Source organism: Mandrillus leucophaeus, unplaced genomic scaffold, assembly GCF_000951045.1.
Source record: "Mandrillus leucophaeus isolate KB7577 unplaced genomic scaffold, Mleu.le_1.0 Scaffold524, whole genome shotgun sequence".
NCBI lineage: Eukaryota > Metazoa > Chordata > Mammalia > Primates > Cercopithecidae > Mandrillus > Mandrillus leucophaeus.
In genome coordinates, this window is record NW_012105631.1 from 898,345 (window position 1) to 913,861 (window position 15,517).

The window sequence follows — 15,517 nt, forward strand, 5'->3', positions numbered from 1 at the left end:
ATGCCATATCCTCCACTGCCAGACACTTTTAGCATGCAAAAGCTTGTTGCTGTCAGGTAATAGGTGCTCAGTAACTACTTCAGATAAGAGAATGAAAGAGATTGAAATTGTGCTTATTTCAGCTCTATTTGATTTGGACCTCAAGTCTTTTAAAACAACTTTTATTGTTTTACTTTTCAGTTCTTTTGGTCCAGTGTTCAATACTTCTTTCCCATCCTCAAATAACACTTAGTCTTAGTACAGGATGGCTATTACTCAAATCCTACCAGCTTTGTTTTTAAAGATTCCTCAGCCATGTCTATTTTTTCTCTAGAGCTAAGTTTCATTCAATGATGGTTGTTTTCTTAATCCTTTAAGTCATCTGAATAATGCTTGATTCATATATTGGGATGTATTTTTAAATGCATACATGTTGGTCTAGGTCTTGTTAGAAAGAAAAATAGTGTAACTTCACAAAAGAAAAGGGAGTATTTTCTATTAAAAAAATACAGTTTTTAAATTCTATGTTTCATTACCCCTCTAGAATGCCTTTCTAGCCTTGTTTTTATTGCATTTTATCTGTATTTTTTGTGATAATATATTTTACAGCACACTTATGTAATCAATTGATTTAATGATGCCTCTTACTGAAACCGTCTTTTGTATCATTATATCCCCAATACCTGGTACATTATAAGTTGCCCCCAAATGAGTGCTGATCAGAATAAATATTCAAAGGTGGAAAAGTGAGAAGGTTTTTGTTTTTGTTTATTTTTGCAGCCAGTATTACTTAATCTTAATGTTGAATCTCCTCCTTTTTGCTGAAGCAAAAAGAAAACAATCTGGAAATGTTCTTAAGTGAAAAAGGAAAAAGAATTCCAATTAATGTTTTTAACTTTAAAGCCTTTAGAGTAATTCCAGGATCTAAAATCTCCACTTCACTCAAAAGCAAAGGGGTTCTATTTAGACCGTTTAAGAGTTTTCCTTAGCACGAATGGACATATTCGATGTCAAAACTTCATAGTCACTTTACCTAGACTGGAAACATTGCCAAAGTTGGGATTTTTTTTCTTTGTTCTATGAAATAATTTCAAGTCAATGCATCACACTAGGGAAAAATTATTCAGCAGTTCACTGTTCTTAGAACCTTGGTACACTTATGCCGCCCTTTATCATTTCTATAGCTCCTATACATTTATCACAGGAAAAAAAAGTGACTGGGGTTTTCCCAAAACTCCTCTCTCAGCTTCGTTAACTGTCTTTATAAACTTGACCTATAAAGACCTTTCAAAATTAACTTCATGTTTCTAAAATTATTCTTATTAAGAATGTGCTTATGGCTAAAGAAAAATAGATCTATAAATCAAATGTAACTAAATAGGCTGTAAATTTTTGTATAAAAAATTAGTTTTTCAAAAGTAAAAAATAGTTGCCCTTTTGTTCTCACTTCCTAGCAAGAGGGCTCCATCTAAAAAGGATTTCATCTGGGAGAGGTGTACTTGTTTAAAACAAACTGGAGCCTCTTTTGGAAGAGAGTAACTTACTGAAATGATGTCAACTAATTATGCATTTATGTCAGATATATACATTAATTTCCATCACTTCATAAAAGTTAGAACTATTTTATTCTTATTTTTCAAGTTTAGATTTCTATTTTTGTACAATGTCTACTTTTGATTATTTAAGGCTCTTTTGTCAGTTTGCCAAAAATTCTATATGATTAAACAGTAAGAAAAGAAGCAAATTTCTAAGCACTTTTAGAAAGTGAAATGGAAGTTATCATGCTTTTTTGACAGGGATAATGATTATAATATTTCAGGCCAGGTGCGGTGGCTCACGCCTGTAATCCCAGCAGTTTGGGAGGCCGAGGTGGGCAGATCCCCTGAGGTTGGGAGTTCAAGACCAGCCTGACCAACATGGAGAAACCCCATCTCTACTAAAAATACAAAATTAGCCGGGCGTGGTGGTACATGCTTGTAATCCCAGCTACTCAGGAGGCTAAGGCAGGAGAATCGCTTGAACCTGGGAGGCAGAGGTTGCGGTGAGCCAAGATTGTGCCATTGCACTCCAGTCTGGGCAACAAGAATGAAACTGCATCTCAAAATATATATATATACACACATACACACACACACACACACACACACACACACATACAGATATATATATATTAAAAATATTTAAGAAGGAGTCTGTGTTTTTATATTTTTAATTTTTTCTTCTTACTCTGAGTCAAGAATTCTAAAGAGAAAGAAACTTGGAAGTGAATATAAACACCTTCCTCAGATAGATGAACAGCCAGTTGGATTCAATTTTCACCAGACTAAAGAGTTACATACAAATAAATGAAACTGCCTAACAACTTAGTATTTTTAAAAACATAGACTTGAATATTTATCAAATTTATGACATTAAAAATATTTAAAATTTCAAGTAAAATAAAAAATTGCAAAGGAAATTATGGGTTTACTCGAATACATGTACATGTAAAACTTCTATCTGTTTAAAAATATTAAATTTAAAATGGAAAAAGACACAGAGGGAATCCTTGAAGAAAATATAACAGAAAGTTAATATTTTCCAAACCTAAAGCATTCATTACAAATTGGTAATAAATATTAAATGCCTAAAAAAAGGACAAACAATATGAATAGAAAATTCATGCAATACAAACTTAAAATGATCAATTAACATAGTTAAATATTCCATCATAAATTATTGCCTTCCATCATAAATTATTGCCTTTCATAAAAAAAGGACAAACAATATGAATAGAAAATTCATGCAATACAAACTTAAAATGATCAATTAACATAGTTAAATATTCCATCATAAATTATTGCTTTTCATCAAAAATGAAAGAGGCTTAAGTTAAAACTATGGAAACTCTCATTTTGCAAAATTTTTAAATTATCTTTATTCATTCTTTGCTGGCAGTGTGGTACATCAATCTATATCAAAGTCATTAAAAATATTAGCAATTTAAACCAATGATTCTAGCTCTAGAAAACTATGCTAAGGAAGTAATAAAAATAATCCTAAAACATAAAAATTTTAAAAAATTTAGAATAGTTTTATTTTTAGTAGTGAAAAGATATACTATTCATTGCAGATTATAATTTATTAAAATATTCTAAAAACTACTTATTGTAGAATATTTTAATAAATTATAATCTCCGATCAATATAAAATAATGTAGCCTTTTTTTTTAGGGAAAGTATTTGGCAGTGAAGAAACCACTTCTAGTGTTAAGTGTAAAGAGAAATATAAAACTCCCAATATAATTTTATTTTTTTTAAAAAGTATCCTTTGTGTATTAAAAAAAAGGCCTAAAAATAAACCTCCAAAATGTTAACAGGAGCTGTATTTTGGATGAAGCCATTGATAATATTTTCTCTTTTTCATTCTTTTCTGTATTTTTCAAATTTGTATTATTTATTTTGAGCTGTATTTAATTGAAATACTTTTGTTTCTAAAAGACTAGAAACTGTAATTGTGCCTTACATTTAAAATTCTGTGATGCATTATATATTTTTTATCAACATGGCTTTAAAAACAAAACTAAATTTTGTTCTGACATGTTAATTACATTTTTTTCTTTCACCATTAAAACGGTAATGTCTCACACATTAGTCCAAACTTCTGAATACTCAACAAATGGTAGCTAAATGTGCTAATCCACTTGGGTTATTTGCTTTGTTTCTTTTAAGCCCACACTATGTGCTGGGAAACACTGTAAACTTAAGGATTCATTTACATTTTCTCATTTGATCTCAACAAGTCTATGAGGTAAGCGTTATTCGCTCCATATTCAGCAGGAAATAAAATATGGTATAAAGAAGTTAATTAACTGGCACACAGTCATCCTGTTAATGAGTGGAGGAGCCAGTATTTGAAAGGTAGGAATTCCGTTCATGGTTAGTGAAATCCTGAAAACCTCTAGTGAAAACCTAGGAACTTGTCAAGGAATTAGCAATGTCCACTGGAAGATAAAAATCACAATATTAAGGAAAGAATAACAAAATAATTGTAAGTTTACTAAAATATAGCTATTTCCATTTTCTCCATATTTCCTTTCACAAGTATACATTTTAATTGCTGAAATTGTAATAGATGTTAAACATGTCTACAATATATGTTCAACATATGTCTATATATGTTGTTAAATATATGTCTATGATAGTTGTTAATGCTGTTTTTCCTTGACATTTAAGCAATTTCCACGATTTTACAAAATTTTTATAATTATTTATATATGTGTTTATATAGCTGTCTTTATGTCCCTTGATATAAGACCTATGGTTTTCCCCACTAATGTTTTCTTATTTTCTGTTACAAATAAAGATACTCTAGATGTCTTCATGAATATGGCTTTTGGCTTTCTTCAAATTATTTCATTGGGATAAATTCTTAGAAACAGAATTGCTATGTCAACTGGTTCAAACAGTCATAAAGCTGGCTGGAGAAACTGAGAGAGGAAAATAAATCACTTAAATAAACCCTCTTAATTTTGTACAAGTGAAACAATACTTCCTACACTTCAACAGCCACTGGCTAAAAGAAGAGATACAGCTATTATATTAGCTGCTCTGTACGCCTCTTCCTTGTGAAACCTTAAACAAGATATGGATTATACCAGGTCTTGAAAGAGCAGTTACTAATTTCTAGTAGTAAATAAGAGGGGTTTATTCTTTCTTTCACTATAACTTGCTCTTTTATGACTTAATAGCATTTTGAATGAAATAGACGATGCCTTGTTCCTCTCCTAGATCCCTTTTACAGCGTGGAGAGTGAACATTTCTTCATAAGCAAGTAGTATGATCATATTATCGTACATAGAAGGAGCATAGTGTAATGGCTAAGACAGGATCTCTGGAGCTGCACTGCCCTTGCTTGAATCCCAGCTCCACCACATAGATACAGTATAAGACCTTATGCAAGTTATTCAATCTCTCTGGGAGACTTTAGAAATAGATATAGATATGTCCAATATTTTTCTTAATATACAATATATAATACTAAATCTTAACTCATATATAAACACATACATACATAAGAGGCATAGTAATTTTATCCTCATGATCTAGTCAAGACCTTAAGAAACTTCTGCCCCAACTCTGTATTGCCAGAAAAAAAAAAAAAATCTTTTAATTTATTTATAGCTAACAACCCCATTCAGCAAGGTACCTCATTCAGTTAAAGAGAAGTACATTTTGAAAGCAATTTATCTTAGCATATTGTTCCAGGAAATTACATTGCTCAAAGCCAGACAGTCTATGAGTGACTTATTCAACTCTTTCTTTTGTATTATTCAAGATAAGCTTTTGGTTATACCTGCTTTAAAAATACTTGTGTTAAACTTATTAACACATTGCATGATAAAAATGCAAAGTTTCATAATTTCATTTGGAACGTTCACAACATCATTTTCTGTTAAGATCTATATCTTTCCTAGGAATATATACCGTGCTTACTTCCAAGCATATATGAAGCCAGGTTCTCTACCAATTAGCACTAAATCAGCATCTCAACTTTCTTAAGAGGAAGTAAAAACCACCCTTGTTGACTGATTCTTAGAGCTTATGTTTTTATTCTTTAACGTGTCATACAGAATTTTTTTATTCTGAGAAGTAGGCATGGAGTACACTCTCAAAACTAAAGATCATGCATGTTCATGAATTTCTTTTTTTTTTTTTTAAAAAAAAAAAAGGTATTAATAGTGGACGTGCAGCCTATTCTTTTCTCTCAACCTTTTTTAAGGCAAAGTTTCTTTGTTAAAAACTGCAAACCCTGTTTTCAGAAAAATGCATCCATGGCCATATACACCCACTGATGTACACAATTTACAGGATTCCTAGAGCTCTCTTTCAAAATTTATCAATTCCCTTTGGGGTCTTGAACTTGGTCAGGAAGTTCTCTCCAGATACCCTCACAGGACCATGGAAATGAATCCTGCCTCATTGATATGGTGGGGTTTGCCTCAGTAGGATTATTTTCACTGATTTTTTTTCTGTCATGATGACAACTCCCTAAATTAAGACACACCCCCATAAAATTCCTTACTGTATTTATCCTAAGGGTATTACTTAGCAATTTGTTCATTGCATCACATAGGATCCTTTTTATGATAAAATTCAAATATTGTTAGGACCTAAAATCAGAACTCACTGTGCTTCTCTGGAATGAAAAATTTGTCTTTATCTTATAAGCACTGTGAATATGTATCTGTTCCTTTTCCTTTCATTAAGTGCACAGCTAAAAAGCTAAGAGCTAAATCCATGGCCCTTTGCTGGTTTTTATGATGCAAGACTCTTTTTTTTAGCACTAACCTTATTACTGGCTCCACCTTACTTCCCCTTGGCCCCAACTCTATCACCTACTTTATATTTATGTTATCTTGTTTAGAGAACCTTTTATAAAAGTTGTATAACAAGGCAAAGGGGAAAGAAATAAAAGATGGAATGAAAGAATAAAGGGCTTTTTAAAAAACTGTTACATTCCTTTACATTCAATTTCATTCAAAGTAAGCAATTCATCCATGGCTATACCACCCTGAATGTGCCTGATCTCATCAAAGTAAGCAATTAATTAAATACTTAATTCTGAAATTAAGTAAATAGTTAAATATTTTAAATTTTCTATTTCAAATTGTTATACTTTAGAAATTTTATATTAAAACAGAAAAGAGTAATAAAAATTATTTCATCAATTTGTGTGATCCATTGGTGATTGCAAAATCTCAATTGCCAAAACTTCTAAACTTTAGAATGCATGAGGTAAGTGTATTTGGAGTTCCTCTTCACCTCTATTTAGACATTTTGTTTACCTCTAAACATCAATATCCATGGATATAACTAAATGGTTAATATAAATGTAGTGACAGAATTCATCATTTGGTGATCCAATTCAGTAGCAAGAATTAACTCTAGACTACTTAAGTTATTAATAAAAAGTATCTACTAGGAAAACTTCAACTTTCAATATTACTACCAAATAAGATCTTACTTATTATGAAGTATCCAAAGGTTCTATTAATTCAAACCAATACGCATTTATTTCTTAATAAAGGCTCACTTACCAAAAAGTTTATCTATTTATAATATTTACAGCTTTGAAATAAAGACAATCTTCTCCTCCAGTTCTTTCAACAATGCTAAACATTTTTGCCTTTTTAGCATTTGAGCCTCCTCTCTACCTGCTTTACAAAAAAATTGGATGGTATCCTTATAATTTACACTCTTCTTTGTACGTTTTCTTCTCCTATTAAAGAGTCTTATTCTTTTATGTGCTTTAGAAACGTTGGAGATAAACTTCCTTTTTAGAAACCTTCTTTCAGCAGCATTACCTCATAAGCATTGCCTGATTTTATAAATCATCTGTAGATCAGGGATCTGGCATATGTTGTTTTATTTTAAAAAACAAATTTCCAGTAAATGCATTTTTCAGTTTATACTTAAGAAGTCAAAATGTCAAGATGACTCAAAAACAATACATTAAATTGCCAGTGAACTTTACAGATTTGATTTGGTAAAGATAGCACAAGATTCAATGAGACCGAGAGTCTACAATATGCCTGAGTGAGCAATCAGAGATCATTCAGGAACATAACGTCAAAGGCCAGACCCACGCCACTTATGCAGATACCTTGGGGTGGAATTAACCTAATAGAATGAAACATTTTTCGAAAAAAAAAAATGTCAAAGCATGTGGGAAATGTTACTGAAGTGTCTTTTCCAATGAGAATTTCCATGAGGTATAATCTGTGGAAAAGCATGCATGCACATAGGGAAAGAAAAAGGACAAATGTGTCACTGCACGCAGTTCCCACCTCTTATTTCCACCCAGAAAGAACGCTGCTCATGACTATATTCCCTTCCAGGCAGGTGTATGGAAGTGACTAAACACTAACATTGTAGTTTTGCGAAGCAACACAGTTGTCTTTAGTGTTTAACACACATGAGCATCTCCTCACTTCAGAATCTTTTGGGGAGGAATTTGAACCATAAGTTTTGCACTTAACCAGAAATAAGTTTAATGAATTCGGAGATTTATTCTGAAGAGTTGGAGGATTGAAATCCTTAGAATAATATAGTTACAGTTTTAAAACTGAAATATGATGTGGGAACTTTTTAACCATCGGTAGGAATTCCACAATCTGGTCTCACAAGGTATTTATGATTGAGGAAGAGTATGCTCTTAAAAGCAATCATCTACCTCTAAAGGGTAGTCTTGAATCCTACATTTCATTTCATAGCATAAGAAAAGCAGAGACAGGAGAAATCATCACAGTATTCTGGTGAAGGATTGGTAGACTCTGTTTCTAATTTTTAGGACCTGGCTCTTTGTGCAAGTAGACTTTAAGAGGCAAGACTGTCTATATGTCAAAATGTTAACAAGCAGAAGCACTTCTGGAGTGATGGGATAAGGTCTTCTGAACATTTTCTCTGCCATAAAAACAGCGGAAATAAATGGCAAAAGAAAAAGCAACTTGTTAAGTGCTCTGGAAATTAACCAAAGACTTGTGACAACTCCAGGAGCATTTATTCAAGAAAAGCAACTGAATCTTGTTAAGAACAAAGACCTTAGTGACATTTTAACTTGCCTAAGTCCTTGCCCAAGTCCTTCTTGCCAGCTCCAGGGTAGCCATGAAAATCAGCAGGCTTACAGAAACCAACAGCCTAATAGTCATCAGAGAAGTCAAAATGGGTTAGAGCTTCTCAAAAAACTCCATGCCTCAGCAGTAGTCACTATTTGACCTGACTGGCAACTTCTTGAAAACCCCATTCACAGGGCTTGTCTTTATATAACTTCATTCAGAGCTCACTAGGTGGAAAACTCCCTTTTTCCTCCAAGGCGCTTGTTAAAAACAATCAGCAGCAACTGTCTGATTTTGTAGCTGCATTATAAAGAGACACCAGTTGGAGTAAAAAGAGGCTGGGCAAAAAATGTTTAAGAAAACCATGGAAGACCAGGCATGGTGGCTTATGCCTGTAATCCCAGCACTTTGGGAGGCCAAGGCAGGCAGATTGCTTGAGCTCAGGAGTTTGAGACCAACCTGGCAACATGGTAAAACCCTATGTCTACAAAAAAATACAAAAATTAGCCAGGAATGGTGGCAGGTGTCTGTCATCCCAGCCTCTCTGGAGGCTGAGGTGGCAGGATCACCTGAGCCCAGGAGGTGAAGGGTGCAGTGAGCCAACATCATGCCACTGTACTCCAGCCTGGGTGACAGAGTGAGCCTCTGTCTCAAAAAAAAAACCCACAAACAAACAAAAACAAAAAACAAAACAAAACAAAACAAAAAAATAAAAACAAAACCACACACACAAAAATAAAAAATGAAGTGTCTGTAGGGAAAAGCTCTGACATACTCCTGGGGATCTAGAAATCCACACACATGTGAAGGGCCATGCATATGTCCAGGAAGGCTCTGAGAAAGCACTAATGTCTTAACTTTAGCTCGCCTTACAGTTCTGCATTAAGAGCATCCATTCCTTGCATCTTCCATGTTCTGACAGGGGATGGCATTCCTTGGCTTGTGGCTGCTTCACTCCAAAATTCAAGATCAGTATTTCCAGAAATCTCTTTCTGTTCTGTTCTCACATGACCTTCTCTTCTTTGTGTCTGTGCCAAATCTTCCTCTGCCTTTCTTATAAGGCCACTTGCTATAGTAAATAAATACTACACACTTATAACAAATCTGAATTGTTTTGAATCTATATTTGAAAACTTTAGTTTTTTAAAAACTAATTTCAAAATTAAAAAAATTTTGAAATCACATTGTTCAAAGATTAGCTTAGAAAAGTTTTTTCCATGTAAATATTTAAATATTTATTTTTATTGCATGCCACTATTTCATATTTTGTTTACATTCTTTATTCATTTTAAATTTATTTTGAATCAAAGAGACTTTTCTCTATGGCTAATTTTCTCCCAAACATTAATTAATCAATTGTTTTCATTTGTTGAAAATACCACTGTCATCATAACTAATTTCCCATATATGCCTAGTTCTATTTTAGTATTATTTATTTTCTTCTGTTGATTTGCATGACTTTTAATTTTTATTTTAGGTTTAAGACCAGTTTGATATCTGCTAGGCCAAGGATACTCTGTTACTTTTCTTTGTCAGAATTTTGATGACATTGTTTCTTATTTCCACATGACATTTTATCTTCATCTAAGTTAAAAGACAAAAGCAAATATAAAAAAGAAAATCTGTATGTCAGGATTCTGGCTTTCATCACACTGAATTATAAATTAATTTGGGTATAAACTATCTTAAAATGTTACACTTCTTATCCACAAATAAGACAAGGCTTCCAAACTTACTCTTATATTCTTTTGCATCCTTCACTCTGTAGTTTGTTTTTTAAAGTCATTTCTGCAAACTAGGCCACATGGTGAAACCTCATCTCCTAAAAAATATAAAAATTAGCCAGGTGTGGTGGCATGTGCCTATAGTCCCAGCCATTTGGGAGGCTGAGGTGGGAGGGTGTCTTGAGCCTGGGAGGCAGAGGTAGCAGTGAGCTGATATCGTGCCACTGCACTCCAGCCTGGACAACATGGAGATACCCAGTCTCAAAAAAAAAAAAAAAAGAGGCATTTTCTGGTGCTTACTCATGATGCTTTACACCTCATTCCTCATTGGGAGTGTGCTCTTCATTAACTTAAAGTAATATTCTTTGTCCTATTTCACATATTTCATCTTGACCAACTTTTTTTCATGCTAGGTACACACTAACATACTTTTGCCTATCCTTTTACTTTCACATTTTCTGAGCCACTTCACTTTAGGCAAGATTTATTGACTTGCAGTTAGAATTTTGGATTGAAAAGAAGTCTTCTATCTTGTGTATATGTGTGTCTCATTGTATTTATTTTTATGAAGATTATAATCTATTTTAATTCTGATATCTTATGGTTTAAATTTTTGTTTTCATTATTATTTTCTGTTTCTACCATTTGTTGAATAACCTATGCTTTATTTGTCTACATGCCTATTTTCCCAAAAGAGATCTTCTATATTTAATTTCACCAGCAGTTGCTAACATAGTTTCAGATAATATGCTTAGACACATATTTCTCAATTTATCAGCTTCAGAAATAAAGCAGTATGTATTGAATCCCTGTATTAGTTAGAAATCTTTCTGGCAAGTTATTGTAACCTAATCTAATGTTGTTTATATAAAAATGAAAATTTGATAAAATGCGATTGTCGTATCTAGTAGATTCCAATAAAGGTTTCATTATCTATGACGGAAAGAGAGATATAGCTAGGCTTCAGGGACTGCAGGGACCAACGTAACCAAATGCAAGTCTGGATGCTTCCCACTTGCAAAGTCCAATTAACAAGAGTAAGGTCTGGTAGAAAGTGATTTTACTAAACAAAAGTAGCAATGGAGACATGGCCAGATTCCCATCCAAAGCAACCACTTCAATTGTGAGGGGCAAGGCAAGGACTTAAAAAGAGAAAACTTGATATGGATGGCATGCAAGACTTGTGCAGAGTATAGTGTCTATGTGTCTTGTTCCAGTGGCTATCTTGGGTTTCAGTCCACCAGGGAGCGTGGGCTGGTGTCATTTCGACAATGGCCAAATTGTTGAGTAGCCACTTTGAAGTAATCTCTGGAATTTTGCACCTGAGTCCACATTTGGACTTTCTGTCTCAAGATTGGCCCCTGGAACTTCTAAGATGGCACATAATTAGATGCTAGAATACAGTTAGATAAATGTGAAGGGAGTATATATGGTGAGAAAGGGTGGAACATGGAATCTATTTTAAGGCTAAGGAAAATGTCTCTGCAGTTTGCTGCAAGGTTATATCTTGAAATCCAAAAAAAAAAAAAAAAAAAGAAAGAAAAATGCAAGTTTTAAAATGCATTTTGAAGTTAAGCTGCCTGGTTACACTAAGAATTTCAATGTGATTGGCACATCTACTTTTTCCTGCCTCTCTCTGAGGGTTAGTTTAATTCCCTTCTTTCCATTTTGAAGAAAGGGGACTTTAAATTTTACTTTTTATAGTTCGAGCCATCTGGAAGATATTTGCCCGACTCTGTCTGGATCCCTACCCCAAAACACTTTGCAAAGGCCACTGGATCTACCCAAGTCTGCGATTTGCCCAATTAGAATGTGGTGGAATCCCTTGTCTCCCTCAGACCCTTTTGGTCTGCTGAGCACCTGTGGTGTAGGTGCTCAGCAGATCACAAGATTTGAATATGTAGGCTTGAATATTCAGCACACCAAGTGGGTAAAGCAGGGGGAGTCTGCAGTCTGAGTTTTGACTCTGCAGTTTCTTCCTTAATTTGTGTTTTTCTAACTGTGGCCAATTCCATCCTACTAGGAAACGTTCCTGAATTGTGTGGCAGCTGTACCTTGGATTTCAGCTGGGTTCTCTGCATTATACTTAGATGATTTGGTGATAAGACATTCAGCAAGCTACTTTGGTGATAAGACATTCATATTTAAGAGCAATCATTTAACTTTTGAAATTTTTCATATGTACATATACAGACTTAGGTATTTATGTTTTTGCTGTAACACTATATATGTATTCCTCAGGTTGTACAAAACCAAGAGCTAAAAATAGCAGGGTTTATAGTAAAATAGGGGTAAAGACAAACCACTTAAAAAAAAAAAACTGGAAATTTGTCACTGGAGCACTAACCAAAACTAACGATCCTAGTAACAATATTAGCATAGTTAAATTTCCAAAGAATATTTGCACCTAGCATCAGTGTGAGTCAATCCTTATAGCTCTGCAAAGCATTTTTAGAGCGGTTTTCAGATATTGTTAGAGTTCTTTTTCTTAATTTGAAAAGTTATATTCCTAACTGCTTCAAAACATGAGTGTCTCTCCAAACCAGATATTCAGAGATACAACGGTTTTCTCCAATTAACTCATTCTCCACAAATCATACTGTGTCCCTAAGCTGGAAAGCACATGTTGTTCTTGATTCTTGATATGCTTGTCAATCATCAAAATTCGACTATATTTTGTGCTATTCTTTGTGAATTATTTTTAGTTAATTGATTATCTATTTATTTGAGACAGGGTCTCACTCTATCACCCAGGCTAGAGTAGAGTGGCATGATCACAGCTCACTGAAGCCTCAACCCCCTGGGCTCAAGCTATGCCCCCACCTCAGCCTCCCAAGTAGTTGGGAATACAGTCTCCTGAGTAGCTAGGATTACAAGCCTGGCTAGTTTTTTTATTTTTAGTAGAGATGAGGTCTTGCTATGTTGCCCAGGCTGGTCTCAAACTTCTGAGCTCAAATGATCCTCCTGCCTCACCCTCCCAAAGTACTGGGATTACAGGCATGAGCCATTATGCCCTGCCTCTTTGTGCATTCTTAATAGGAGTTTTTAGTGTTTCCACTTTCAGTGTTGTTGAGGATTTTTTTTTTTCTACTTAGGATTCTTTATGTTCATTTTCACCAGTGAATTTCTTAATTTCTTTCTTATAATGATTTTTCCAATTGATCCTGTGAGCTCTTTATGTAAAAGCATTAACTCCTTGTCATGCATTTTGTCAATTTTTTTCCCTCAATTTGCTCCTCAGCTTTGAACAAGTACCTTAGGCTACTCCCATCATACCCTACAGTCCTCTACTCTCAGATTCCCATTGACCATTTGACTGATTTCTGTTACTTAATGGCACCCATTGCCATTCCTCCTGCCCAACTGTAGTCAATAATCTAATTTAACTTTCAGCCCTCTTGTTCTCTATTTTAGCTAAGCAGAGGCTTAACTATGAAGCCTGCTTTTTCCTTTTTTTTTTTTTTTTTTTTCCAGACAGAGTCTCACTCTGTTGTCCAGGCTGAAGTGCAATGGCATGATCTCGGCTCACTGCAACCTCTGCCTTCTAGATTCAAGGGATTCTCCTGCCTCAGCCTCCCGAGTAGCTGGGATTACAGGCCCACACCACCACACCTGGATAATTTTTGTATTTTGAGTAGAGGCGGTGTTTCACCAGGCTGGTCTTGAACTCCTGACCTCAAGTGATCTACCCACCTTGGTCTACCAAAGTGCTGGGATTACAGGCATGAGCCACCATGCCCGGCCTGAAACCTGGTTTTTCAATAAAGACTCTCCTCAGTCTTGAAGTCTCTGAGTCCCTGGCACTCTGAGGACCCCACAGATCATAAAGGTGTCCATTTCTGCTGCAGCTTTTCAGTAGTGTCAGAGTGACGGCTATTGACAGCAGGGATTTGTCACTGGCAGCAGTGACACCTGCTGGCCCTGTAGCTGTAGCTCCTGGTCAGGCATTTTGGAACTAACATCTCTCCTTTCCCCAACATACCTTACAAAGCCACCACATATGCTAGAGCACTTTCATGACCGTTCTCTATTTTACTTACACCACAATGAAGATCTCATTAAATCTATTCTTCCAGCATGGCTTCAACTCTCGGAACCACTCTCAAGCTATAGCTACAATATTCTAAGCTCTTCTGTGGTTACAGACACAAAGCCTATAACACAAGGATGAGAGATGATCAGCATTTTACCACAACAAAGCATGGACGACTTGCTTTCCAAATCAGATTAGACTCACGCTTTGTGTCTCCCCATGTCATCTCAGCACAGGGACAGAGCTACAGTGTGTGAGGCCCTGGACAGGGCCTTATCTTGTATTTTAAAAATTGGTTAGAAATGTTTTACAAAATTCACGGGCACAAATGAGGTATAGTGATCTTTCCATAATTTTTTTTTTTTTTTGAGATGGAGTCTCACTCTGTCGCCCAGGCTGGAGTGCAGTGGTGTGATCTTGGCTCACTGCAACCTCTGTCTCCCAGGTTCAAGCGATTCTCCTGCCTCAGCCTCCTGAGTAGCTAGAATTACAGGCTCCCACCACCACACCTGGCTAATTTTAATTTTAGTAGAGTCGGGGTTTCACCATCTTGGCCAGGCTGGTCTCAAACTCTTGACCTCGTGATCCACCCGCCTTGCCCTCCCAAAGTGCTGGGATTACAGGAGTGAGCCACCGTACCCAGCCTCCATAAATATTTTAAGTGAGTTGAGAAGAAGTACTTAGACAGTTATTATCTACAGATTCTTCATTCTGAGTTAAAGTCACCCCAGATCAGCATGTCAGTACCATTCTGGCTGTCCACTATCATGTGATTCTGTGAAAGAAATATGCTCCCATCAGCAGCAGTGACCTGATTGCCAGGCTGTCCTCCTGAAACTGGGGTTCAACCATGGAGACCCCATAGATAAAAGTCCTGCAGAGCTCCTGAGACATCTGGTTGACCTGACATGCTAGATACAGGGTCAAAGATCACCTGAAAGGGACAGAAAAAAACAAAAAAGGACTAGCATCCACACAGGTCTTGGTCTAGGTTCATGTGCCCTGTCCAGATGGCATTGCCAGCCCTGGCCAGTTCTACACACTGAACTGTGATTTAGAAAACTTCAAAGAAGGTATTCTGAAGTGTGGGGCCCCATGAGACATGGGTCCCGCTTGCCTGGGTGAGAGTAGAACTATCCCAGTGTCTAGACTATACGGTCTATTTCTCATCAGCCATTTTTTTTT